At 42.2% G+C, this 27,044-nt stretch overlaps 1 protein-coding gene across 1 annotated transcript in view; it reads right to left on the bottom strand.

Moving 5' to 3' along the window:
* TENM4 (teneurin transmembrane protein 4) overlaps positions 1-27,044 on the bottom strand; it is a 653,831-nt gene that overhangs the window by 329,281 nt on the left and 297,506 nt on the right. The window lies entirely within an intron of this gene.

The following is a 27,044-nucleotide window of genomic DNA, read 5'->3' as shown; positions in this document are numbered from 1 at the left end:
TTCTTCACCCAGAGGGTGCTGGACCCTGGAACAGGCTCCCCAGGGAGGTGTTACAGCCCCAAGCCTGACAGTGTTCAAGAAGAGACTGGACAATGTCATCAGACACACGGTGTGAACTGTGGGGTTGTCCTGTGCAGGGACAGGAGTTGGACTCGATGATCCTTGTGGGTCCCTTCCAACTCAGGGCATTCTATGATTCTATGAATGATCACCTCCCCATGGGGACTCATAAGAATAAGATGTTCTCCCCTCGTCCATCACTATTCCATCACACCCTGTCCTGTTATTTAATTAACACAAATCATCACTTTTCAGAGTTGTCAGCTCAGCACCCATCACCAGGCCTGTGCTTACTGCACAAAGTCCATCCTGCTTCTCTCCCAACACCCAGCATGTTCAAACCTGAGCCAAATGTCCACATGGTAAATGATTATATTAGGTGTAAAGGTTTCCTTGGAGAACTGAGACCTGTGTTTATTTGCAGAGCAGGTGGGGTCTGCCATTAGGGTTAAATGAGGGAATGGGATGTTTACAGGAAAATGTTTGAATAGTTCTGGTTCAGTGAGTGCAGGTTCCTGGTAAGCACTGTAACAGAGGTGGATGAGAGGTGCTGGAAAGTTAACTGCTTGGCCAGATTTAGGCACAGCTTTAAACCCCTTTAACAATTGCTTTCCTAAGCAATTGTTTGGCTTTTTGAGTATACATATGAAGTGAAGCAAGTTTCCTGCTTGCTTGAAGAGAATGGTCACTTCTGAATTTTCTCATACAGACTTTTTGTTTGTTTGGGGCATGATGAAGCAACAGAACCAAACAACTTACAAGGATGTGAATATATACACCTAATGCATCCAAAGCTTAGGTGAAGTCTCCAGATATGAAAAGACCAATTAAAATATCTCAAACCAATTTATTCCCACCACTCAGGGGTTTTCCAATTCAATTATGTAATGGAATATGCTGTTTTATACACAATGTTGGCCCACGGAAGGAGTGGGGTCACCTAGAGAAATGGTTAAAAAGCATGTGTTGGGGAAACAGCTCTTTTGGCATGGTGGGGAATATGTGAACTTCAGCATAAGCCAAGTCCTGAAGCACAAAAAGTGCTTTAAGATCAGTGAGGTGGACAATGTTGTTGATCCCTGGAGCGAAGAGGCAAGGTTTGAAAGAGCACCAACTATAAGAACGGCCCAAATATGAATACTTAGTTGATGGTTCACAGAATCAGAGGCATTAGGAAAGGAAAACACCTACAGGGTGAAGTGTGATTATTCTGCTTCAATGCTCTGTCCTGTGTTTCACACTGAACACAGACTTCTCTGACCCAAATGTAGATTTTAATATGTGCCTTGTACAATCAGTTTGGTTTAGGGCCCTGAGTCCATCTCCTGTAGAGGGAATATTAAACTGCAAAGCATGAAAAGGGATTTAAATATCAAGAAGAGCTTTTTAGTCTGGATTTTTATTAGTTTCCCTGTGCCTTGTCTTGCCTTCCCTACCCTTGCCTCTTCTTTTGAACACCAGCGTGTTTTAAACTATCTACAAGGCCAAGCAAATACTCTCTTCCAGAAGGGAAACATTTTCTTTCCACGGTGTTTGAAACAGGTATATACAATACAGGGATTCACACCAAACAAAAATCTGCTAAACAAAACTAGCTGTTTCTCCAGCTGAATGCGGAGTACAGATCCTTTCCCCCAGGACATGATTTTTAGTGGTAGAAATAGCGAGTTATGTGAAAAAAAAAAAAAAGGTGAGACCTTACAAGAACAGGAAATTGCTCCAAGTCATCCTTATGGAACCAGGGACAGAGGGGTGGAAGGAAGCTCAAGAACATGCAAATAGTATTTATGAGGAATATCAGCTCGTGGCCATGTGTGGCACTCATGAGCTCAATGTAGGGCTATATTATTCATGCTGATTTACACAACCTGCAGGAGAACGTGTGTCTGAAACCAAGCAGGAGAACAATGCCTATCCCAACGTTTTATTGCATGGCATCTCAAGGCAACCAGCTTGCACAATTAGAGAGAAATTTCAAGAGAAGTTGTAAGAGTCATCACTATACATGCAACAGTGATAACAATTTATTGACAAGAGGACCAGCATTGTTTCTGTTGCCCTTCAGAAATCCCATGAAGTTTGCTGTTGTTTGGATTCTGGAGACCGACCTCTGATCAAGGTTTCCCTCAGCTTTTCTTCTTGGTCACAAGAACTCAGTATCTACATACTGACTTCAGCCTTTCTTGCGACTCTGTTACTTGGTGTGAAAGTTTGCAGACAGCAGGGAGAATCCAAAAACAGAACACTGACATTTTTTATGAGGAGGGTGGTAAGAGCCTGGCCCAGGTTGGCCAGAGAGGTGGTGGATGAACCATCCCTGGAGACATCCCAGGCCAGGCTGGATGGGGCTCTGAGCAACCTGAGCTGGTGAAGATGTCCCTGCTCATGGCAGGGGTGGCACTGGATGAGCTTGGAAGGTCCCGTCCAACCCAAACTATTCTATGATTCTCTGTTTTCCACATTTCTTGAGAATCTGATTATGAGAACTACGTTTTTCCTACCAGGCATGCTCTCTTTCCTTCCCAGCCTGCCCTAAACCTGCATTTCTTCTCAAATAGACTGATTTTGCTACTAGATCCTAAAGCTGAGTACTCTCCCTGTTCTTTTCAAAATGTCAGGCTGAATACGTCAGTAAATACATCGACATAATCTTTGCAATATGACCTGGCTTTGGTCTGCCCATGCACTGAACCCATCAGAAGCAGTTTAGTCATGGACCTCACTTTTAATGTGGTTTAAACGGGTAGCATTAGTACTGCGGTATGTGGCTGCATGACTTTAATGTTTACAACAGATGCACACAGGGCTGGCAAAGAACTGGTCTTGCATGAGCTTATGCAACAATCCAGCATAATATATTTACTATCTCTGAACCCATTTTGCTTTTCTTTGGATGGAAGCCCTTCGAGTGGGAGAGAGACTTGGGAAAGATACTAAAGATACTAATTAGAAACTTGCCAAACAACCTAACAGATGACAAATGTCTCCAGTGTTGAAAACTAGAGGTGAAAAAGACCATTTGCATCTTGTTTACTGCTTCCTACCTCAAATCGCCTGTGACTCTGTCCTCATATATTTTCATGTACTTTACTCTGATAGGATTCAAATTACTCAAGTGATACGGTCTATACACCGTGCAATATGCTGTACAGTAATTGCAGTGAATGAGCATTTATATACTAGATAGATTGATCATAAGACCTATTAATGATGTAGCTGAGGGGGTAGAACAGTACTCACTTTTTATCAGGCTGGCCTTTATTCAGATGGAGCTGTAATTCTCATTAACAAAAGCAACAGAATGCTGTACACAAGGTGCTTAAATACTATCATAAAAGAAAGCATTATCCAAATGCTCCTGAAATGTATACCAAAAGATATTTCTGTCACCGTGATTAATTTCTAACAAAGGCTGGACTGATTGCTGAAGAAGTTCACCTCACTTTAAAAATCATCTGCATAACGACTCAAGCTTCAGGGGAGCAGAAGAAGAGATTACATCAAAAGTATTAAAGAATAGGAATAAGGTCTATCCCAGCATGTTATTTTATGTGCTGAAGTTACTACAGCAGTATTCACATTTCAGCTGTACTGGCCATCCGGTAGGGATTTTTTGCAGAAAGTTGCTGGTTTTTGATGCTCTGATGAGAATCATAAAAGTGACTTCAACATAATTCAGGCTTCAAATGTTTTCTGAGAATTTGTTCTAATTCCGGTGACCAAGTGCTGCAGGCTAATGCCATCCATAAAGCAGGCAGTTATATCTGAGGTGGGATCAACCCCAAAAAAACCCAAATCCAAGTTACCCCCTGACTTCAGGCAAGCTGCATAATATGCAATCCATAGCACTGAAAGTGCTCTTCCAACTTTCTAATTTCAGGTATTTGACACTCAGCCTGAACTCATGCCAGTGATCATTTGCATCACTTTCCAACCTGCAGCACTCTGTGTCTGTTCTCTGAGTTACTGTCACTACCTCTGAACAGCACCGAGACCCATATGGCTGGATTTACTGCTCGACGGAATTAAATAAGCAGCACAACATCCACAAAATCACCTTTTTTTTTTTCCAGAAATATCCTAATGATTCTCATACACTTCATATGCAACTGATTCAGACTTCCCTCCCTGTTAAGCAGTTTTCCCATTGCTGAATATATTCTGCACGTACTGAGCCTTTTTCCTTGGCAGATCTCAGAGCTGATCCCCGCACAGCCCAACCCCTAGAACACGTCCTATGTGCTTACTGAATATTTCATGAATCCCACATTAAATCTGCAGGCTTTGAGGTGCACTGGGGAGCTGACATATTTACCCTTCCAGATCAGCACCACCCTTATCTTTCCTAGGGAAGCACAGGAGCACCTTTGTTTTCCAAAATAGGTGTGGGCAAAGGAAAGACCATGGTCCTCACCAGTCACTCAGCTGCCACATCATCATTCTCCCCAAGTGCATTCCTTATGCCATTTATTAGCATTGCTAATACCAAGCACCTCATTTTTATGCTGCTAGCAGTGATTGTGAAAGCCATACTGAACTTTCTAATCCATTTATCTATTAATTTATTATCTAATTAAGGCTCACAATGACAGTGCTATTTGTTTAAAAATGCCCTCAAACTAAAACAATGCGAAACACACATGCATTCAAATCAATTAAAATGGTACTTACTAATGTTTTCCTTAATCAGTTGGTAACTGTTCCACTACCGTTTGAAAGAAGGCGAAATTCATTTTAACTTCATCATAATCGCGTGACCTACTTGCACAGTGCCAAACTGATACAAATGGATGTTCCTGTCATGTCATAAGGGCATGGAACAGTACCAGCCATGAATTTTGCAAGAGCCATCCTAGGAATAAGACTTTTTTGCATAAAAGGGCCCTGGAACATTAGTTTAAATGCAATCACTGAAAGGCAAGATAGGGATTTCTGAAGAGTTTGTTAAAGTTTGTATCATACTTCATGCTGCATCTTTGTGATTCTTTTTCTCCTAAGAGTTGTGTCTTTCACACAACAGCAGCAGGGTCGAGTGCCACATGGCTAATGCTTCATGTTCATTACAGGGAAAAATAATACACCGGTCTTCCTATGTTGCCAAACAAAGCCTGACCTCATTCTTTAGCTACTGAGCTGTGTGAGAGACCCTTTCCACCGCAGCACCCACACACTGAGAAATCCTGCATAATGCCTTAATGCCATTTGTTTTGGCCACTGACTTCGAAAACTATTGTCCCTCTTGCTTGGATGCAAAATGTACAAGTGCAAAATGTGCATCCAGACCACGTGCAGATGTTACACTGTGTTCTACCTTCCTGATACTGTGCAAGATCAAACCTGATGTTAATTTTTTACCATGGCAAAGGTTTTCTGGGGCACAGCTGGAAAAGAGCTCTGCTCCCTTACCTCTTTCCCTGCCCCCTCCTTCTCCAGAGCTTGCGGTAGTAACAGCACAGATTATCCCACTGGAAAGAGTTGCTCCATTTGGTTATTTAGAAACATCTTAAGAGCATCTTTCAAAGCCCACAGTAATGCACGCTGACACCGAGGGCTGAAATGAAAATCCCTGTGGACTCACTCTGTCCTGTTCAGCCTAGAAATGAGTGGAGGGACATTCATTCATTCTCGAGATTTGTGTTTGAACATGATTAAGACAACCACTGCTGTTTTTCGCTTCCTGCGTGAAGCATCACTTTCCCTTCTGCTCGTTATTTATAGTACCAAGTAAGATATTTTTAAGGAAAGGCAGAAAAAGCCAGATTGGAGATACACATAGTTGTAGTTTTTTTGACTAAGAATGAGTAAATAACATTTCTCAAGCAATTTACTTCTTGAAAGTTTTCTCTTTTCTCGTTAATACTATCAGGCAGACAGAAGAAGATTAAGCATAATACATGGGACATTTGTACTCACTACAAGTCAACACTCGTATTAGCAGAGTTTTAAAACTCTGAAATGACACAGCCATACCTGGGGTGGAAATCACTCGGTTTGCCTGAATTTCACACAAGTCTTTTAAAAAGTGAAGAAATAAACATTTGCAAGGGAAAACAAGGGAACGGGAGAGAGTTCTCAGGATCTGACCTTGCTTCTTTTGAAGCCCAGAGCCGTGAGCTTCAAACCCTTGCTGCCTTCCAGCACAAGTGTCAGCCCACAGGCTTGCAAGCTGGTTTTCAAGCGACAGCTAAGCCACCTGAAGAGTTGCTCTGCTTTATCAGTTCAGTGGGGATTTGTTTGATCGGGTTTACTGGATGATGTCTTCCTGAGTGACAGGCGTGGGTCTGAGTAGCAGCTGTGTGGTGAATAAAGCACGTTCCACTCCCTGAGCTTATTTCTTTCCTTTTGCGCCTTATTTACCTTGGCTGACGTTATGACACTCAATTAGTCTTAATGTTGGAAATGTTTTCTGGATTAGAGATTTCTGTTTAATAAAGCCAGGGAGGAAGTGCGAGGTCTGATTAGTGATGCCTGACTCAAAGGAAAATAAACTCCCACAACAGCCTCCTGACAGCAAACCCCCAACTCTGAATGATGCTGGAGTGGGAGAGGAAACCACCGCTGTGAAGTATTGGGACTCATCACCGACAAATACCCTTGGTGACCAGGATGAACAGTGGCCACGTGAGAAACCTCTTACTCATGTGATGACTGATGGATCACACGAGCAGCCTGAAGGTGAAGCTGTACTGTAAGGTTTTGGTAGCAAAGGGTCTGTGCAAAGCCATGGCCAAGCACTCCCTTGGTCACAGAATCACAGAATGATCATACAATGGTTGGGGTTGGAAGGGACGTCTGGAGATCATCCAGTCCAACCCACCTGCTAATGCAGGGTCACCAGAGCAGATCACACAGGAAGGTGTCCAGGTGGGTTTGAATGCAGAGAAGGAGACTCCACAGCCTCTCTGGGCAGCCTGTTCCAGGCTCTGGCACCTCACAGTAAAGAAGTTTCTCCTCATATTCAGATGGAACATCCTGTGCTTCAGTCTGTGCCCATTGTTCCTCATCCTATAATGTGACATCACTGAAAAGAGTCTGGTCCATCCTCTTGACACCCACCATGGAGGTATTTTTCAGCATAGATGTTGCTGGACTGGTAGGTAGGGGCTGGCAACAATACCATGAACAGAAAGGGCAGGACAAAGTGCAAGGAGAGCAGCTCGTGAAAATGATGGTGGCCAGAACCTTGACTCAAGAGCTGGCTAGAGAAATGCCTGGGGTAAATCACAGATTGATCACAGAATGGTTGAGGTTGGAAGTGGTCTCTGGAGATCATCCAATCCAACCCACTTGCTAAAGCAGGTTCACTCAGAGCTGATCACACAGGAATGACAATGGAGAGCTCACACTAGAAAGAGAAGGGTCTTCCCATGAAAGGAAGGGTCTTCAGGACTTCAGACACTAAGACCTGTTCTTCTTTGGGAGCTCAGAATTGGATGCTGTGGGTGCTGTTACAACTCAGTCATGCCATGGTGCAGTCAATAGCATTGGCCTATCTGGTTATCAGTCACAGCTGAAATCCAGAAGGCAAGTGGGTGCAGAGAGCAGTTCTCTCCCCCGCGTAGCCACACCATGCCCTTGGACCGTGCTGCTCTGATCCCATGATTACACCTCACAGGGAGTTTCCTCGCCTGCACCAAACTCAAATGCATGTGTTATACTAAATTTAACCACTGGTGAGCGAAAGGCAGAGAACATGCCAGCATCCTGCAGACCCAGAAGGGGACCGTGGCCAGGCCCGCAGCTGTGCTTACAGGTTTGCTGTCAGTAGTGCAGGCAGCTTTACTCTTGAGAGCAGCCTCAGGGACTAGAGGTATTTTCATATCCACCTCTGAATATATTTTTTCCAGAAACTTAGCAGTAGCAGAATGCAAAATCAGTTCGGGAAGAGGAATATGGAGGGTCATGTTCTGCTCTCCAATGTAATAAAGTAAAACAAGTTTATGCCACCGTTTAAATTTAATAATAACATTTTAATACTTTAATTAATTCATTAATAAGCTGGAAAAAGGATTGCTCGAAGAATTTCAAATAAATAATTACAGTGGCACATCCCACCTGTATTTTATCGTTCTGAAAATTTATTGATACGCAATAACACACCTATAAATACATAGTTGCCACATCTATATCAATATCTTCCTATATAAATATATGGGGTGATGGAAGTGTGGGAGCATCCCTTTCTAATATTGCTGTGAGGCAATTGCTGACAAAGAAAGCTCTGACATTTAAATGGAGATTCTATACTGCAGATAATTCCAGGAATGTGCTATAGGAGAAGTAAAGATCTCCTGTTGTTCAGTTTTCAATTTTCAATTAATTTTATAGTACAAGTGATGCTGTGCTCCAGAGAAGCTGACATAAAAACAGGTTATTATGGAAAGTTCCTACAAAATGTTCAACTAGTATTGTTAGTTCTGTTTTAAAACAACTATCTCCCTATGCAATTATATTTCAATAAGCAAAAGGTTATCTCTGTTGTAAAGGCACATAATGGAGAGAGAACACTCAAACTGTTGCAATGTTATCACTGGAACGTATCCTCCAGCGTGACTATGTTCTCAATTACAGTAGAACAAATGTATTAAATACCAGTCAGATAGGAACATCATCCAGTAGCTGTATATTTCTGAAAAGTTTCTAAGTCCCAAGGAAAGAAGAGTTTTTTCACCTACATTATGCTCAGTGTAGGAATGTAAAATAGAAATCAAACAGAAACAGCTGAGAAAGAGAGGAAAAATCTCCACACCAGGACCCAGAAGGGGAACCCAGGATTTCTGTTTACTAGAAGTATTATTGTTATTGTCACAGTATCATCCACAGTGCGCCAAAACCCTTTTAGCGTGAACTTGTGCAAGTCACCAGTCACCTATGATTCACTTGCCTCATCTATAAAGTGGAAATAAATATCCTTCCCACAGCTGGATCTTGTAAAGACACATTTGCAGGACTGGAACACCAGTACAAACCGGTTTCTTATTCAGGGCTTTATAAGCTGTAATGAAAAAAGGCTGAGTAATCACCGACAACATTGATGTCTTATCTGAGATTCCCCCTGAGATCCTTCTAGTCACGGGAAAGTGACAAATGATTTTTCTTGTGTTTCTAATAGAGTTAAAATGAGCATGGCTCTTTGTAATAGTCAGTTCCTTAATAAGCTCTTAAACTTTCATTATGTCTTGCTCTGCCGAAATATTTTTGCTATAGGACCAGACATCAAAGATATAATATAGCTCTGGACACTGGGGCTACTTCCCCAACTGCTGCTCTTAGGTTATCTATAAGAGACCAACATATTGTTTCATTTTTATGAGATCCTGTAAAAGGAAAGCTTGTACTTAGAAAAAAATGAAATGCTGCAAGCAATATATTGCCCGGATTAAGTTCACCTCCAAGACTTATAATTTCAAGGAATCTCTACCAAGTTTCAGTATGAACATATTGTGTCTGTGCTCGCATGGAAAGTAAAAGAGGGTGCAAACTCCAGTTCACATGAATTTTCTGCTTAATGTTGCTGTGGCTTAGACTCAGTTTGGTCATGGGTTGACCCCACTGTGTCAGCCTATCTCAAGGCTGCATCTGGGGCCAAATCCATCCTCATCCATGCAGCTTGCCAGGAGAACTTTCCTCACTTATTTCTTCATGCCCAGAGCGTGCCTACTCATTTACAATTAAGTAACAATATATTTACAATTAAGTAACAATGACCCATCTCACTGAAAAAATACCTGCTGATAGGCAACATTTTTGCAAAAGGCGTTAGCCAGGGCCTTGTTAACAAAAGGCAAATGTAGACCATCCCTAAAGCAATTTACACCAAACCACTTGATTGCCTGTGAGCCAAGGAGCAGAGTACGGTACTCAGTTTTGCTTAGTTTAGGATCAGAGGAAAAATGAAAACCTGCCAACTATTAACTTTTGTAGGGGTGGATTCAGAAGTGTTGTTCTGTCAAACAAGTGTCTCCTTGAGATGGAAGGAAAAATTGATGTGTATCTCATCTGACACCCCAGGAACACTACAGGTGGTCACTGGCCAGTAAGAGAGGGACTTGGAAGTGACAGAGACTTGTGTTTCCTTGGAGGAGAGAATCAATAACAGGTGGAAAACAAGGCAGGAAAGGAAAAGAAGAAGAAAAAGAAGAAAGAAAAGAGCCATGGTTGATGTAGTTCAGCTTCAGGGAGGATAAGCTGATTTGAAAAGTTGTGTGAGATTAATAGGAAGCAGCTCTGTACTTTGGTAATTAATCTCAGTTATTAAGTTTTGGTCCATGCACTCAGTGTTTATTTTTTGTTTTGGTGCATTTTGAGAGGGTGGAAGGAGGGAGAAGATTATGGGAACTGCAACACAGAACGAGACAAAGTGTTAATGGGAAAGATTTCCACCGTATAATCCTTAGCAAATGGCATAAAAGCATTAGATACCTGTACTGCCACTACGCCTGCCTGCAGAGATATGTCATTGCCAGAAATCTAGTTGCTCTTTCTATGGCCTCTGTAGCAGTAAGAAAAATTCAACCTGAAGCTGTTATTCTGTAAGGTCTCCTTGCAAATCCATTGGATTTTGCTCACAGGGCCATAAAAATTGCCATAATGTGTCAGATCAATGGTCCATATAATCAAGTATTCTCTCTCTGACAGTGACTAATACTATATGTTTTGGTACATCACAGGAAAATGCATGAAACCTTTCATGACCAATTATGGAACAACCTTCCATAGAGGACTCATCCTGACGTCTGGCAGAAAGTAGAGCTTTTTTGCTTAAAGCCTGAATGATTTCTGTTAGCTCCTGTCTAACCTGACCCTGGTTATAGTCACTATTCATATAAATACTTGTTCCTTTTTCAAATCTGATTAAGTTTTGACTTAATGATATCGTGTTGCAGTGAATTTTACAGGTTAAATTGTCTTTAGAAGTGCGCCTTTTATCACTTCTAAACTTACTGCCTTTCAGTTGCGCTGGATGGCTCTTGTTTTGATTTTACGAGTGGGAGTAAATAAGGCTGCCAATTTACCTTCTCTGTAGTACTCAGGGTGCAATATACTTCCACGAAGCACCTTTTTATCCACATTTTCTTTAAACTAACTGTTCCTGCTCTTTTCTGTCTCTTTCTCGCCATTGCGTTCTTCCTAACAATTTCTGAGCTGTGGGATACTTCTTCCACCCTGAAATCTTTCAATTTCTTTAATATGAAATTAGTTATTCATTTAGCTCTGTTTTATTCTGCTCTATTTTATTTAAAAGCTATTGTCCTGGTTTTGTTAAAACCAAGTTTCTCTTTTAGTGAATTTGCCTGTCAGCTAAAGCTTCATATTAGCTGCGTTTTCCTGGAGAACCAGACACATGTTTTGGTAAACATAGCAATGGAATGTGAAGTTATTGATAAGCATGGATGGACATCTCGTGAGAGGGACAACGAGAAACAGGTGACCAAGAAACTGGCCAACTGTGTATAACATCCCATTCACGTGAATACGTCATATGAAAGTGGGAGATCATGAGGATCTTGTCCTTTTTTCCTCCTTTTTCCCTTCTGCTTATGACCGACATTAGGAGAGGATCTTGCTAGTTGTCCCTGTGAACTGAGGCTTAGTGACAGACTGAATCCAGCTCCGGTTGGCTGCAGAGTCCAGTCCAGGACTTCGGGTGCCGGCTCTGCAGTTGCTGAGACTTTCAAGGATTGGTTTTGTATATTTTGTATTATTTTCTCTATTCTTATTAGTAGCATTAGTAAAACACTTTTAATCTTTCCAACTCTCTTCTCTCTGTCCTTTCCCTCCTGATCGCCTGTCCTGAGTGGGAAGGGGGGAGAGGGAGGAGCGAAAGGGGGAAGTGGGGAGGAGAGGAGGTTAACAATACATCTGCCACGGTTTTATTGTCACCCTGCAATCTAAACCCTGGACAGCTATAAAGGTTTTGGCACTGAAATCTGATTTCTGAAGGTCTGATTTGAAATGAACCAGCTGCTATATTCCCACCAAGCGCCTGCCACCATGGCCAGGTGTGCTCTAAGGCCGTTTGTGGTATTATTCTTAAAATCCAGCTTTAATATTCTAGCAGTGTATTTACTTTCAAAAAGGCATTTCTGCACTGAGCACAGGATTTCCCTGAACTGGTTGTTTTTTTTTTTTGTATTGACCAACCAATTCTCGCCTAAAATCCTGCAGAAGCTAGCAACATGCTTGACACTCCAACCTGTGCATTTTCAGCTCTGATTTTCCCATCTGCATTTCCTCAGATGATGGTTCAGTTGTTCCCTTGCACTGGGAGATGACTTTGGATTTACTCCTTAGCCTCGTCTAGTCCTGTCCCTTCTTTTATATCTACTGCTGGTGTTGCCCCTTCCCTTGTCGCTGCTTTTCTAAGTCAGTAAAAGGTGTATTAAATAGACTCCATTCAGGATCACAGAATCCCAGAATGGCAGGGATTGGAAAGGACCTGGAAAGCTCATCCAGTCCAATCCCCCGCCGGAGCAGGAACACCCAGATGAGGTTACACAGGAAGGTGTCCAGGCGGGTTGGAATGTCTGCAGAGAAGGAGACTCCACAACCTCCCTGGGCAGCCTGGGCCAGGCTCTGGCACCCTCACCATGAAGAAGTTTCTTCTCAAATTTAAGTGGAACCTTTTGTGTTTCAGTTTGAACCCATCGCCCCTGTCCTACCATTGGTTGTCACTGAGAAGAGCCTGGCTCCATCCTCCTGACACTCACCCTTTTTATATCTGTAAACATCAATGAGGTCACCCCTCAGTCTCCTCTTCTCCAAGCTCCAGAGCCCCAGCTCCCTCAGCCTTTCCTCACACGGGAGATGCTCCACTCCCTTCAGCATCTTTGTTGCCCTGCGCTGGACTCTCTCCAGCAGTTCCCTGTCCTTCTGGAACTGAAGGGCCCAGAACTGGCCCTTTTCCTCAATATCTTCTGTCAAAGACTTTTTTTTTAAAGTCCCCATTAAATATAATCAAGTGTCTCTTTATCCACTATTTTAGTTGAGTTCAAAGTAGACTGGAAAAGACTAGCAGACTGGGAAAGCATGTTTACATCTGTTCCATCATGTACATATGGCTTATTTGCAATCTTTTATAACACTGTTATAACACTACTTCCCATTCTAGCAAATGGAATAAAGTTCATCCGTCCCTCATTCAGAAATCCCGCTTTATTTTTCAAACAAGCAAGTGGAAGATGTTCATCCCTTCAGCCCCCTAAGCTTGAGTAAGTAGCTCCTCTTTCTGTGACCAGCGTCAGCTCCGTTTCCAATAGCAGTGAGAGAATAAGCACATCTTTGTTAGGAGACACATCCAGGGCACTTGATTTTAGCTGTCTAGTCTCAGCAGCAAGGCACTGTCTGTAATAATAAGAACAGAAATCTTGTAGCACCTTTGGAGTGTGAGTTGTTCCCTGAGGCTCTTGTTTTGGTCTCGTAAATCGCTCTCTAGAGATGCTCATCTCTTTCTGCTGAATATCAGGACTGCCTAGAGGACCAGCTTGGATCTAAAGACTCTGTTCTGCCTGACTATGGTTGCCTGGGTTAGGTCCTATTCTAAGTGACTTGAGACTCTTTATAGTAATGCCTTTTTTATACTCTTCCCTGGCATTAAAATTCAACTATGATGCTATTTTTTAAGTGTGTGTGGAACTGGAAGGCTCAGAAGACTGACAATAGGCTATGGAAGTTAAGAAAAGAAACATTTTTTACTGGAAGGTTGGCCAAGAGCTGGGACAGGTTGCCCAGAGCATTTGTGGAGTCTCCATCCTTGCAGATATTCAAACACCATCTGGTCATGGTCCTGGGCAACTGGCTCTAGGTGGCCCAGCTTGAGGAAAGAGCTTGTACCAGATGATCTACAGAGGTCCCTTCCAACCTCAACCACTCTATGATTCTATGATTTTGGGTTAAACTCTGTTTGGGATGGTCTGAAGACATTAAGTTATTTTGTGCACTATTTTGTCAATCCCACAATAGAGAGAAAGGAGTTAAGAACCCACCAGCCCAACTCCAGATCTCAGAGCCTTGTGGGCAAAGTTTGTTTGAGTCCTGAGATCTACACTCATCCTCTCAGAAATGCTGTCCAACTCGCTATGGAAGGACAAAGGTTTTAAAAGTACCGTGCTCTACTGTACGTAATATATAGTCAACCAGAGAATGTCATTCCAGGAGTCTCTCTTTGAATGCTTTTCAGGAGCACATTTAGGATCCATTTTTTTAAAAGAACAATAATAAAGTAATGGGGGGGGGTATATATATATGTGTGTTTGATGGGTATACATCATCATATCAGCTGTATATATATTTATATGAATATTTTAAAGGCATTTGCTTTCATTTCTCTATTAAAAAAAAACAACAAAAAACCACAAAAAACTAAAAAAAAAAAAACCAAAAAAAAAAACCAAAAAAACAACTTACTAAGGTGTTTCATTGACTGTGAATATATTAAATCCCAGTAGTTAGAAACAGTAAGGAAACTGTTATGTGACGGGATGAGAAAAAACCCTAAGCTGTATGTCTCACGAGAAATCAATGCACTGTGTCTTTTAATGTCATAAAAAATACTACCCAACAAGATGTATTCAGAGTAGTATTAGCAGAAAAGTGAGCTTCTAATGGCCTTTATTGATTAAGGCAGAAGAAGCAGACAATTCAGAGGATACTGCTGTTGTACAAAACAATTGGATGTACCATCGCCTTACTGTGATCTGAGCAGATTTAGTGAGGATGGCCTGAATTCAATACCTGCAGAACTGCCATGGAAGTAACACAGCCCTTTGCTTTGGTGAGAAAGTGATTTGCTGAGCTTGAAAGATGCTCCCCAATCACCTTTTCTGAGATACTCCTTCTTTTCTTGTGAATTTTGCTTTTTTCTTGACTGCAAACCCTCCTTTACTCTTCTCAAAGACTTCCTTAACCATCCTGTTCCCCTCCTTAGCATCCGTCAGAAGTTTGCACGGGGGAATGAGGACTCGAGTCCCCTTGAGGGACAGCAGCCCTGGTGACTTATGCCATTCATAAAGAAAAAATAACTGCTTTGGGGAATGAATCCACCGTGACTGCAGGGCTGTCTGTAGGAAAGGACACACAGTCAAACACAGCTGAGTTACGGGGATCTAATAACAAGCCAGCAGCTGAGCCATTGTAGCTCAAAAGGGTGAGTGTAGGTCCTGCGTGTCTCTGGGGGACAATGTCATATGATGCAGGAGATGCTGAGAGGGACAGAAATGTGCTCCTGATATCTCCCTCCCTGGTAAATCTGCTCCTGCCTAGGGGCATCCTCCTGATTTTGAGATGGAAAGCGTTGCTTTGCAATTCTCTCCTCATGCTAAATTCCTCTGTTTTACAGGGATTGAGCTAATATACCACTTCCCCAGCTACACAGTGGTAACTCATCAGAATCTACTGATTCAGTGAGGTTTGACCGTGTGCCCGTGTCCTCCAAAGAACCTCATGATGGGCACAGACCGTGTCGGCAGCCTCTTGACTTGCCGCTCTGCTGCGTTATAGAGATGAGAGCTGCCGAGAGCCGTGGCCAACAGCATTAAGGGCCCCGCAGCGTGTCTGAACGCCGGCCACACGATGCTGTAAATGGGCCAGGACGGACATTTTGGAGAGGGGCCAGATCACCGTAAACTCCAGCCAAGGAAACTAGTTTGCCCCTTGGTGAACGCGCATTTATTCGGTGCAAGATTAATATACCTAAAGTAAACAGAGAGGCAAACAGACAGGCTCTGGAGCGGTGTGAAGAGGTGACAATAAATAGGGATGATAAAGAGCATAAAAAAAAAGAGATATCTGCAGCCAGCTGTAAAAATTCACACTCCCGATGGCTATTTTACAGAGAACAGTTTTTCTCCTGCAAACAGTAAATAATGAAGGCAGGTTTTGAAGCTGGGTGAAGGGCACTGAAGCAGCGTTGGGGGCTGATCAGAAGGAGGAAGGTGCTAAGCATCGCACGGGGGTGTGCAGACGGGGAGCGGAGAGCATCGCTGCTCTTCTGCTGTTGAAAAACACTGGAATCACCCCGAGCGATTGAGCCCTTGCCAAGTAATTCACCGCTCTGTGGACAGGCTCGGCTTCTTGTTCGTGTTTGCTGATCTGACGCAATTCCTGGTGCTTAGTGGTTTAACAGAACTCTTCGCGAGACACTCGATTTATCACTGATAAATCACTGATGAAATCTGAAGTTCAGTTATAAAGTCAGGGCTCAGCCACAGCTGTATAAAAGGCTTTTCCCTGGCTTAGAAATACACCAGTGAAGATACTTAATATGATAACCCTGCACTACCCCTGCACCTTTCAGTCTTCATTTCAGGCTTTTGTTCTTAAGGCATAATTATTGTTTCTGGCTAATGATTGAAAAAATCTGTGCATTCGTACCTGTACATTCTCTATTTGTCTTCTACATGCACACAGCAAAGCAGCTAAACTCAGCAAAGAGCTTCTCTGTTTTAATGGGAGCATTTTGCTTTTCAGCACTGCCGGTGCCATTGCCTCCTTTGCATAAAATAGATCAGGGGCTCGATGTGTAGATATCTTAGGATGTTTCAGGCATCTTTTCTATTTGTACTTCAAGCAAGGACCCAAAGGTGGAGAATTTTCACCTTTTTCTATGCCAAGCTTTGGCAAGTCCCCTCATCTCACTGTGCAGTGTGCTTCAGATACAGAGATGGTCATGACTTCCTTTCCTTGCAGGTCTGGGCTGAGTATAAAACCCATGAAATAATTCTGAAGCATTCAAAAGAATTCTGGATCTCCTTTTGAACCAGGATCTCCACCTATTTGTTTTTCAACTGGTCAAATAACAGATGACACAAACAACTCTGCAAGCTCTTTTTTTGAGCTGCACTTGATATGCAACTAGAACATGGAAACATTGCAGAATAGAGAATATCACACTGAAAATCTTTCTTTCCCCCACGCCTGTGATGTTCATCATACAGGCTTTTGAAACCTGCCTTAGGCATCTCACTGCACATCAGACCCAAATCTCTCACCTGGTGCATTTCACAGCACACCACTTGAAAAGCGGGTTTTGCCCTTTGATCCTGATACGCACCGAAACCAGTAAGAGCTCTGCAGAGCAAAGCGCTGCCTGATTATTCCTTTGTGTCTATCTGTTATTTCCCAATAATAGATGCAGTGCGGATGCTCTGGATCCTGACCTCCGTTATACTGATGCGACACAGCAGCTCCACTGACTCTCTCATTTGTGTTGTCCATAAAGGTGCTGAGGTACAAAACACGCTATTCACTCCTCTTTCATTTCCATGCATTCCTTGCCTGATCCTGGAGTGGTAATAACACCAACACAGTTCAGCCTTCACCCCTTCTTGGCATGATTTATGTGCCTTATACAGCGGCTCTAGGAGATATTATTCTTATTTATACTATGCTCCAGCGTAGCTTCTCCTCAAAATAACTCAGATACCTCTAAACAGAAGCAACACCTGAGCAGAGAAATTAAATGAGAGTTGAAACAGTGGGAAACAAAGTGCTTGGACAGCACTGCGTCAAAAGAAAACCCCACACTTATATCATCTGTAAAGGGAACAGACACTATGTATGTGGGATCTTGTTTCACCAGCATGAGTATACGTGGTTTTCAATAAGCAAATGGAAATGTATGGATGTTGTTTATGGCTTGTATAATGGTGCTGAGAATCTGATTGCATTGAAAGTTGAAGTGGGACATAAACCTGAACCTGACCTTGTTTAGTCAGCTACATGCTAAAAATTGAAGATGCGTGCCAGTCTGTCTTCCTCGCAGGCTCTTTAACACTTAATAGGCTGCCTGTTGATATAGGAAAGGGATAGTTTAATTGCAATTAGTAGTTTAAGGGTATTTTAATTGCAGTATAGTGGGAAGCACTGCCTCTGGAATACAGTTTCATCAGTGTGGTGTTACTTGAATGACAAGCCATGATGGGTGGCTTATTCTGATTTAAGTAAATTTGCTCCAAAACAAATAAAATTAAATTACAATAGGGTACTGCTCCTAAACAAATAAACAAACACAAATCCAAAGAAAAGGACTACCTGTTAAGCTAACTTGCTTTGCGTAATGTAGAAAAACAAAGGCAGACAGGGAATATGTAATATTTCAAATGGGTAAACACTGACTAGAGAGAAAAACAACTGAATTAAAAGAGATTTTTGGTGCTGGAGGGAATTAGTATAAAATTGTGTATATGAATAATTTGAGGCTGAAAATGAGATGAACATTTCCAAGCATCTGAAGAATGAAGCAACTATTTCCAGTAAAAACCATGGGAGCAAAGCCCTGATTTGGCTTCCAGAGAAAGAGTTTGTTCCTGTCGATATTGTGAGTCAGGACCGGGGGAAGCTGTAGGTATCTTTGTGTCTCAGGAATGACAGGGGCTGGTTCTTGAAGATTTGACCAATTTCCTTTCTGCAGTGTCATCATCAAGATAATTTTTAAAGAGGGGGAAAAAAAGGAAGGGAAGGACAGAGGGGAGGAAAGAGAAGGAGAGAGGGAGAGAGGAGGAAGGAAGGAGAAAGAAAAAGAAAGCAGGCAAGCAAGCAAGAAAAATAAAATGTAATAACCTTTCAAACCAAAACCAGCTACACCTAAAGCCCATATGAATTCAGAGAAGCTGATTTACTAAAGCTTTCTAATGTTTCACATAATCAATTGCATCTCACCATTGCTTGACTATTGTTTAACATACAAGAGCAATATAGTTCCAGACCTTGCTTGGGGCAGGTAATGATGGTGTGTTTGTGTGGGATGGAGTAGTAATTCATTTCAGACACGGAGGTAATTCATTGCAGACACTCTTTAAGAGACTTGGGGGAGAAAATAAAATGACAGATGATTTTACAATACTTCAGATTTTTTTTTTTTTTTTAACTGCTGACCCTGGAACCAGTAATAGCAGGAAATAGAAAGATTAGCATAAAGAATGGTCATTGATACTTGGGGTCCAATAGCCATTTTTGCTGAGCCTCTGTACTTATTTTGAAAGGAATGAAGCATTAAAAGCAGCCAGGGTTTTCTTTCTTGCACATATAGAGCATTACAGCTCTTATGGAAAGTGTAAAATGGGTGAACAGGAATTATGCCAAAGGGTTTCACAGGAATAACTCTGAATGTAACAGAGAATTAGATCTTTTTTGTTGTTGTTGTTGTTCTAAATTCAGTAAGTCTTCTCAGAAACCTATAGAGAAGACATCATTTTCCATTAAATTCTTTATTTTTCCATATGCAGAGAAAGGATGGATTTTATTTACTGTCTGCTTAGTAGTACAAAGTGATTCTGTGCAGCGAATGAGAAGAGTGAGTTTTCATATCCAGACAAACAGCCTACATGTTAAGAATATAGAAAATAAGTTATTCTAGGGATGAAGGTAATGGGAGGGCACAGGGAATCCCCTTTAAATATATCAAGAATCAAGATGACCCTTTAAGACGTGCCCTCAGAACTTGCTTACTTTATGGAAAAATTGCCATTAGAGGATATTGCAGGGATCATGATTTATTAAGTCAGGTTCAGCTCTGCAGTGCAAAAGTGTCTGCCAAGGCAACAGCAATTCCACCAGAATTACTCTGTATTAAAGATGAACAGGGGTGGACTGGACTCATTCACACCTGATCTGTTCAATTCAGCCATCACTGTTTTGAACTTATTGGACAATTTTAGTGATGCAACAGGTAGTCCACTGCCCTTTTACACAGCTTTTGTGGGTTAAGTGTACAACACGAGTGATATGACTTGAAATATGTCCTCAATAACCTTATATTCATTCCCTTTTTCTAATCACAGGAGCCTGCTGTGAAAAATACTCAGGGCAGGATGGGTGCACCATAATTTGGCGGAATTTCGTCAATGGATGACACAAGGTAGATAAGTGTTAACAATTACACCGAACCAAGCAGTTAATGAAGTTGATATGACTAAAAATAAAAATAGACAGCTACTCATGTGACTTTGGATCTCTAGTGCACTGAGTTCCTAGATGAGCCAAGGTGAGGAGATATTGGATAAGGAATTGGCAACTGCTGAAACTGGCCATTTTTTTTTGTCTGATATCAAGTCTAGGAAAACCCTGCAGCATTCTCACCATAATGTAAAAAATAAAGCGGTCAGATGTCATACTGGTGCCTTAATTGTGGTAATCATGCATTTTTTTCCAGGCACAAAGCAGGAGGATGCTGCCGCTTCTACATTAAAGGTAGAGTGAGTTTTATGAGTCATAAAAGAGGAGGAAACACAGGAATGTTAGCTCGCCAGCTGTAAAAAAAGATGATGTGAAGACTTTTAGGGCTTATCTTGAATAACATGGAAGAGTTACCGCACCAGGGCTCACCAGGACATCACTTAAGAAGGGACGGTACAGCCGAGGCACAATGCATCTTGCAAGAAATGTGCAAAAACACGTGTGCACAGGAAATTTCTTCCTTTTCTCGTACACCGTTCACTTTAAAGCCCAGTTCTATAAACACTTGCTGCTTGACTTGCTTCCTGACACCACGAGGAGTCCCATTTAATTAACCTGGCAGCCTGCGGTGGTGAAAATAGATTGGGGCTTGTAAGTGCGGAGATTGACAGTCTCCGCAAGCTGCCTTGGTTTGCTTAGCTACAGAAGTTATTGTTTCTCGGTTATTTTGATCTTATGATTCCAGGCTGTACATGCAGTGTCTGGCTGCAGCTGCAGCAGCAGCAAGGATGGGGAGGGAGGGGGAATGGGAAGGTTTGACATGGAGCATCAGCGGCTCACTCCCCCATGTCTGCATTATATTGGGGATTGAACTGCCTCTGGCTAATCGCAAGCCTTCTTAACTTTTTCCTCTGAGAAAACAGACGATCAAATGCAAGAAAGCCTACTCATTAAAACAAGTAGTGGGAAGGTTTTGTTCTTTTCAGACCCATCCCTGTGTTTGAGTACCTAGAGAACCGAGCGCTATTAGCTGGGTAGCATCTGTTTACCATCAGCTTCGTCTGACACTTCTTTTTTTTTTTTCCAAGTTAATAAAAATGGAGTTTGAAAACTGGTTCTGATTAGGCAGGTCAAATAGTGAAAATACTCTCTAAGGCCAGAATATTCCTGGGGATCCCATTGCAGAACAAAATCAGCAGAGGAACAGCAGACCGAGGCAGACAGAAGTGGCCTACTGGATGCTACTGGGTTTGGTGGTGCTGCCGTGGTGTTGCAAATGCAGGTGCAAAAATTGCAAGATTCAGTCTTCTGAATTTCTGCATTAGGTGCCAAGACAGTAGTATCAAGGCCTGGGAAGAGCAAACATAAGGCAAGATAAAAAAGCCCCAGCCTCCACCCTTTATATTGTATGGTGTGCAAGAATCATGGTGGTTTATTTTCTGTATTGCTTTCTGCCTGCTTCTCTTGTTGGAGCTGCATCATGCTCCTGTCTCCTCAAATAAATGTAGCATTGCTGTTTTAAATGATACTTACAGCAATCAAATCCTCTTGCTGACCTTATCAACAGCTGAGACAGACTGATGGGGCCCCAGTCAATTGCTGTACGCCACTTCCACTAGAGTATTTTCTTTCACGCTGTTATTAAGAGAAATTGCCTATTACCAAAGTAGCTCTAAGAAGGCAAAAAAAAGTGTATTTTCCATCACAATGTGGTTCAGTTACATTGTGATTGGCAGCACGGTGGGCATGTCGCTCCCACCAGGTCACTTGCCCAGGTGATTGAGTCAGTTCTTTGTGCGAGGTGCTGCTGTTTGTGTTGGTTCGTGCGACTTTCTCCTTTAGCGGAGATCCTTTCCTTTCCTTGCAGGAGATGGACAGCCAGGGGGAGGAAAGGCAGTTGTCATCTCCATTTACCAAAGTTAGTACTGCTGCAGTAAACGTGATTTCTTCTTATATGTTTGTGCACTTTTGTGGGTGCTGCAGGGTGAAGCTGTAAATTCTAGTTATAAAAATAAAACATGATGCACAGGCGAAGCAGGTGAGACAGCGTGAGCTGTTACATGCTGGTATTTCGATGGCTGGGTGGGTGTTAGACAAGCTTGTCAGAGATGTGGACAGCTTGCAGCTCCTACATGGGGGGACAGGGGCAGCATCCAGAATGTCTGATGTCTGGGCTCCTGAGCAAAACTATATCTATTTCAGCTGCCACCCCAATGCGAGTGGCCTGTATTTCTGTTATACTCCATAGAATCACAGAATCATAGAACATCTTGAGCTGGAAGAGACCCCCAAGAGTCATCGAGTCCAACTCCTGTCCCTGCACAGGACAACCCCACAGTTCACACCGTGTGTCTGAGGACGTTGTCCAGTCTCTTCTTGAACACTGTCAGGCTTGGGGCTGTGACACCTCCCTGGGGAGCCTGTTCCAGTGTCCAGCACCCTCTGGGTGAAGAACCTTTTCCTCATGCCCAACCTAAACCTCCTCTGGCACATCTTCCTGCCATTCCCTGGGGTTCTGTCACTGGTCATTAAAGAGAAGAGATCATCACCCGCCCCTCCTCCTCCCCTTGTGATGAAGCTGTAGCCACCATGAGCTCTCCCCTTAGTCTCCTCTTCTCCAGGCTGAACAAATCAAGTGACTGTAGCTGCTCCTCATACGGCTTCCCCAGAGAGCGATGCCTGTACCCCAGTGCCTATTGTTGTAGACTGACCCATATCTGGCTCTTTGTGCCCATCTGGGACAGCCAGCTTGGCTACTCCACAGAGGACCTGAAGCCACGGATGGCTCACCAGGAACCTACCCACACCTTTGCACGTCCTTGCCATGCCTGCCATATTACCAGCTGAGTCTTGTGATTTTGTCTCACTCTTACTTAACATCTTCAAAAACGATGGGCAGAACTGCTAGAAATTGTTTGAATCCCTCATGTATATGGTCAGGAGTGTGAATTCCTCCCTCCTCCGTACATCTAGGGTAGCTCGAGGCACATTGCTACAAGCATCCACATTTCCTCCTAGCTCCTCATGGTTTGCCTTGGGCCTCAGGCAGTTTAACTGCTTTTTTCAAGTTGTTAAAGAATTAATATCTCTTTATAGCATGCCCAAGAGGGCAGCCCCATAGCCAGCATACCACTGATAATGAAGATATGGACTGCCTTATCCATATTCCTTCTGGAGTCATCCTTTAACCAATCTAGCTACCAAAAGTCTTTGGATGCATTACTCCACATGGTCTCCTGTGTGCAGTCTGTACAGACCCTGTGGTGAAACAGTCTTCAGACCAACACCACAGACTCACCCAATAAGCCATTCTTGGAGACAACAGGAATACCTGGCTTTCCTGGCTATAAAATTCACAACAAATCCACTGTTTGCCCCTTTAATGTTAAGTAGCCTGGAAGAGCTTCTCTCTCCAGCATGCAGAAAGTTACTTTCAAACAAATATTTGAAATAAAAGTTCCTTTCTCAATATCTAATATAGTGCAGATTTTCTCACCGAGTTTGTCTGTGAGGAGCCTGCGGTCCCAGAATCTTTAATCTACATCCGACCAGAGCCAGAATCTGGAAATGCCGTGAGTAGACTAAACCGTGGCTTTGAGAAATCATATGATGTCTGTGCCAAGTTTTACGGAGAAATCTAATTCTCAGATTTAAGTATAAAAACTGGGTTTAATCCATTACTGGCATAGACTTGAAAACCAATGTAACACTTTCTATATTGCTGTACCTCCAACACATGCACACAGATTATTTCGCTTTATAAGTGCAGTATATTTGATACTTACTGGAAGGTACAAAAAAAAGCAGAGGTTTATCTACCACGAAAATGTGATCAGCACCTCCACACATCTTTGGGGATTTAAAAGGAATTTCTTCTTAAAATTAGTGTTGCTACTTAGGAACTAATTTTCATTTGCATCCATAGGAAAATTGAGAGTCACCAGAAGGATTAGCTTATTGCAACATGCAAGGCAAGATGTACAGTGGCTGTGAGGTTGGATTATGCAATTTATATTTTGTATTGTAAGTAAGTGCTAGTGTAAGATGGGGATACATATGGGCAAATCAAACCCAATATAAGTGTATAATAATACCAGAGAAGAGAGTTGCAGGACTCACGCAATGCAAGGACTTCTTTAACACTAATAATGTTAACCAGTTCATTAAATGAACAGAAGCAAATGGAGTATTTGATGTAATATACTAAAAAAGATTGGAAATAAATCTCATTAAGTGGATTAAAATAACCAGAAGCTAAGAACAAGGATAGTTCTTTATACTTTACACATAGATTTCTGATTAGAGATCACTTGCCTGTGTCTAACACAAAGTTGGTTAAAAAAAGTTAACCCTTATTGGTCCTACTGCCATCAAAGCTGGTGGCATTGCTCAGGTCCATGTCCATATTGATGTCTAGGTGATCAAATGTATATATGTCATTCATTGTAACTCAGAAATATGAATTTGTTGGAAATTCAACCTGCCACTAATAAGAGTAAAGAGCCAAAATCCCAAGGGAAAAAGAACAATCTTTGTAACATATCACAATGTCGGAAAATACACTTGTTTTCATTCCAGAGAGAGGTCATTAGCCCACAGAAAAATTAAAAGGGCTAAATTCAAGATACACAGAAGTCCATGGGAGAAAATGAATCTTCACTGCAGTGGGTATGAAACCTTATAGGGTCACAAACAATACAAACTCTTCTTTCTCTCTTCTCCAACCACTCCAAATCTATTTAATGTGTTTTTCTGACATGCTAACAAAACTAATAAGCTTATCTCACATAGAAAAATAAAAACACTGTTCCTGTGGGTAAAAGTGCTCTCTCAATATGCTGTGGGCAATTGCCAGCCCCTGCACCTCATGCTGGCAAGAAAACAGCTACAGGAGAGAAACCCCTTGTGTGCAAAGGGAGAGTGTGCTGAAGGGTCTCCATCTCCCTCTCTGCAAAGTGAAAATCGTCGTAGGAGGCTCTAATTATCCTGCGGCAAATTAAATGGCAAAAGCAGCGTGAGCCTCTAAGACTCTGTTGTAGAGCGGGGTTTCTGGTGGGGTTTTTGTTGTTTTGTTTTCATGTTCTGGCTTAATGCACAGCTCATCATTACCAGGCACTTGGGTTCAGCCTGTGCATTGCAGTCCGGGTCAGGAATCACATGGATTTGATCAATATATTTCACCTTGAAAGCACAGGAAAAGCAGTGCCTTTTCCTAAGCAAAACAAACAAGTAATGGAGAGAAAAGTTCCTGAAAACTATAAGAATTAAGATGAATTATTCTCTCTTAGCACCATTGGTTTGAGTAAAATATCACACAGCAAACGATGGGACTGCAGCGATGAAGCTGAGAATTTACTGAACCATCTCGCATTTTGCTTCTCTTCATTGTTCACAAAATCCACACAAAGTCAGAATCAAATATAAAAGTGAGTTATGTGATCAGGAGAAACAAAGCATCAGCAGTTTGGCTCTGTGCTTGGCAGCTGGGTTCTCATGTCTTCAAGGCTTTGCAGTCCCTTCAGTGTACGAGCTACCTGTGTTGCCTGAACTGTTAATGCAAACTGTCAAGAATCGAGTAAATACCTTGTCTGTGGGACTTAACTTTTTTTAATAATAGAACAGAAACAGAAAGGTTTTCATGTATGTGTCAAGGTGCTATTTCATATCTATCTTTAGCTGTAAATATAAATACAGTGAGAAGTCCTGGCAGCTTGAGTGGCACTTGCGGGGTCCTGCTCTGAATCTCCTGCCGTCAGTGGGTTTCATCAACGTTCGTGCATCCCCAAATTGAGCGCTGGGTGCAGTTTTGGCCCCACACTTTAAGAAGGATGTGAAGGTCCTTGAAGTCATTCAGAGGAAGGCAACAAAGCTGGTGACAGGGCTGGAAGGAATGTGTTTATAAGACAAAACTGAGGACTTTGGGCTTGTCTAACTTGGAGCAAAGGAGGATGAGGGACAACCGCATTGCTCTCTACAGCTTCTTGAGGAGGGGATGGGGACAGGGAGGTGCTGGGCTCTTCTCCCTGTGGTCCAGTGATAGGACATGTGGAGATGGTTCAAAGCTGCATCAGGAGAGGATTAGACTGGGCATGAAGAAGCATTTCTTTACCGAGAGGGTGATCAAACACTGGAACAACCTTCCTAGAGAGGTGGTTGATGCCCCAAGCCTGTCAGTGTTTAAGAGGCATTTGGACAAAGCCCTTAACAACATGATTTAACTTGGTCAGGCAGTTGAACTAGATGATGATTGTAAGTCCCTTCCAACTGAAATATTCTATTCTATTCTATTCTATTCTATTCTATTCTATTCTATTCTATTCTATTCTATTCTATTCTATTCTATTCTATTCTATTCTATTCTATTCTATTCTATTCTATTCTATTCCATTCCATTCCATTCCATTCCATTCCATTCCATTCCATTCCATTCCATTCCATTCCATTCCATTCCATTCCATTCTCTCAGAGGATGCAGGATTGGGTCCTGGTGTATAAGAACAAGATAATGATACTGGTTGTTTTGGCCTCACTAATGCTGAGAAACTGGTAATTCCAAATGTGAAATACCATGAAAAAGAGCAATTTGGACTCGGGAGCTCTGACATAGAGGAGAAATGGGCATGAGTAACCTTAGCCACTAAGCCAAACCTTCAATTGATGTAAATATATACCTTTTCCAACCAGATACTTGAAAAATAGAGTGTGTGCTTGTATGTGTACACAGAAACATACATAGACATGTTTTTTCCTACTAAGAGAATTTGAGCTTTTAAACCTTATTCAATATTTTATATCTAACACTGGCTTTAGCTCATGCTTTTAGGGTAGACAGGTAAACTTTCTCCCTTCCTCTCCCATCAGTTTCCTAATGGTCCAGTGCTAAAATTTTCTCACCTTTGCTGCACACCTTATAACTACCACCATGTCTGCATTTGCCAGCTGTAGAAGAGCCATTTCTGGCAGCTAATGCATCAATCCTATATGTCCCTGTCACTCTGTCCCTGCTCCAGGCCAGCTCCCTATGTATAACATAGTGCTGTAAACTTCACAGTTGTGCTGAAGATCTTGGTCTAGGCAATGATTTCTTAAAA

The sequence above is a fragment of the Streptopelia decaocto genome (genome assembly GCF_964273445.1).
Source record: "Streptopelia decaocto genome assembly, chromosome: 1".
Classification (NCBI taxonomy): Eukaryota; Metazoa; Chordata; class Aves; order Columbiformes; family Columbidae; genus Streptopelia; species Streptopelia decaocto.
The sequence above is the reverse complement of the archived record's forward strand: the minus strand, read 5'-3'. Positions and strand labels throughout refer to the sequence as shown.